This window comes from Schistocerca cancellata, chromosome 7 (assembly GCF_023864275.1).
Source record: "Schistocerca cancellata isolate TAMUIC-IGC-003103 chromosome 7, iqSchCanc2.1, whole genome shotgun sequence".
NCBI lineage: Eukaryota > Metazoa > Arthropoda > Insecta > Orthoptera > Acrididae > Schistocerca > Schistocerca cancellata.
The window spans coordinates 533471372-533473887 of record NC_064632.1 but is presented as its reverse complement, the minus strand read 5'-3'; the positions used below and the strand labels follow the sequence as shown (position 1 = coordinate 533473887).

Here is a 2516-nt window from a genome sequence, read left to right as displayed (position 1 = left end):
GTACACATCCTGAGACAGTAAGGAAGAGTCAATTTGGTAATGGAAGGAAGTATGTGTAGAGCGGGGGGTAACCAATGTCTGAACACAGTAATCAGGTTCAAATGTAAGTTGGTTGCAGTAGTTATGCCGAGATAGAGGGACCTGCACATGATATAAATAATATGTAGAGCTGCATTAAAGCAGTCTTCCGATTGGAGACCGTAATGACACATCGAGATAATGATTGACAACCCTACACACAGTGAGGGAGCTTGCAACTTACAAGACAAAAGGGGTCTGGCTCTCAATTTATTATGATCTCACCAGCCATTTCATCCACCAGAACTGGAGAATGCTGAAAGAATCTGCCCTTCACTTAATATCAGTGCAGGTCCTGAAAAATAAATGGCGGTCGAAAGACGTAGTGGCCGGCGGTAGCCGAAATCGCTATCAAAAGCGGCACGACAGCAACAAAAATAAATTCACTGTCTGGCTGGAGTACAGGAAACGAGTTCGCATAAAAACACTGCTCGCAGCATTTGAAGATGTCAGCTGTGTCGGTCGTCAAAATAGCGCGCATAAAATGTAACCAACAGCTCGGCTGAACACTGGATGGTGCATCATTAATGCCTTCCACAGTTTCTCTGCTGTTTGGGTACGAGTTTACAATTTAGTTTTAGTGACGAGCGGCTAAAGACAAGTCACAGTGCCGCAAACTTTTGCTGGGCTTAACTGATGTGATGTGATTACGAATCGCGAATATCGTCACCATCCTGATTACGGTCACTGTTGATCCATAGTGGACGTGGGACAGGGGTTGGCCACATATTTAACAATGAAATTCGCCAAACAGTCGTACAATTGAGATGTTATTTTATTTACGCTGCCAATTTCGCCAATTCATTATTAAATGATGACTAACTGACAACCTCAGCTGCCGACAGGTGTTGTTGAAATACCTCGATGTGGACAGCTGAAAATTTGTGCCCCGACCGGGACTCGAACACGGGATCTCCTGCATACGTGGCAGACGCTCTATCCATCTGAGCCACCGAGGACACAGATGAACAGCGCGACTGCAGGGACTTATCCCTTGCACGCTTCCCGTGCGACTCACATTCCCAACTGTCCACAATTCTACATATGTATTGTACCACCCACTCATTACTCGCGCACGCTTTGGCGATTCCCGTAAGAGTTTGGGTAACCTGTGCGCATTCGCACATACGAAGATCAATGGCTGGGTAGCCTTTAACTATATATACGAAGACAGTAACTTGTTCTCGAAAGAACAGTTACTGTTGATGACCGTGCAGCTTTTCCCTGGAATAAATGATGACTAACTGACAACCTCGGTTGCCGACAGGTGTTGTTGATATACCTCGAGGTGGGTCTCACGGGAAGCGTGCAAGGGATAACTCCCTGCTGTCGCGCTATTCATCTGTGTCCTTGGTGGCTCAGATGGATAGAGCGTCTGCCATCTATGCAGGAGATCCCGGGTTCGAGTCCCGGTCGGGGCACACATTTTCAGCTGTCCACATCGAGGTATATCAACAACACGTGTCGGCAGCTGAGGTTGTCAGTTAGTCATCATTTACTCCAGGGAAAAGCTGCGCGGTCATCAACAGTAACTGTTCTTTCGAGAACAAGTTACTGTCTTCGTATATAACCAATTCATTATGCCATCTTCAGGCCCCACATGCACCGCTCGAACATAATCGATATTGGCATACTGAAGCCATATCTTTCTGGATGTCGCGAATTCGTAGCTCAAGTGCAGTCAAGTCTCCCATAACAAAATAACATCTCAATTGCACGGCTTTTTGGCTAATTTCATTGTTAAATAAAAAGCTCCCGATTAGTGGTCACGAATGCGGTTGAGTCAAGAAGCGAAAACTTGGCAGAAGACCGAAGTCAAGAAAAACAAATCAGAGTGCGAGAATCATCAAGAAGAACGTCCCCTCAATTTATGACAGCATTCCTTCAGACCTCAGAACAGCACCTGGCAGAGACTTCTCTAGCCAATCGAAGAAAGACACTAACTGCTCTTCCGATGAGGGATATGGAAGTTAGTTCAGTAACTACAACCATAAAAATTATCCTCTTCCATTCTGGCAGGGTGCTACCCACAACCAGTTTCGAATTACTCCAGAATAAAAAGTCTTGATTGCGAAATTATTCAATATTAATGACGCGTTTCACCATTTTGAGACATCATCAGCTGCTTTTACACAAACTGATGATGCCCCAAAACGGTGAAACGCATATTTGATATTAAACAATTTCACAACCATGAATGTTTTTATTCTGGAACCCACCCAAAAACTTAAAGACATATCCGCCCATGACATACGTGTATATGGAAACAGGAAACCAGTATCGCCTTGCTCCCACGTGCAGACCTGTTTGTCGGCAATTCTGGAAATTTTAATGGGCTTCCCATAGCGTTCCCACGCACAGGGCTAAGCCTGCAAATTTGGAGGTGAATGAATGGCTTGGTATTTTGCTTGAGGAAACGTGTCTGGAGACCATACGCA

At 45.1% G+C, this 2516-nt stretch overlaps 1 non-coding gene across 1 annotated transcript; it reads left to right on the top strand.

Annotated features, from left to right (window-relative positions):
• The first annotated feature begins 1425 nt into the window (after positions 1 to 1425).
• Trnar-ucu (transfer RNA arginine (anticodon UCU)) lies at positions 1426 to 1499 on the top strand. The gene has a single exon. It is a non-coding gene; the product is annotated as a tRNA-Arg (tRNA).
• The last annotated feature ends 1017 nt before the right edge of the window (positions 1500 to 2516 follow it).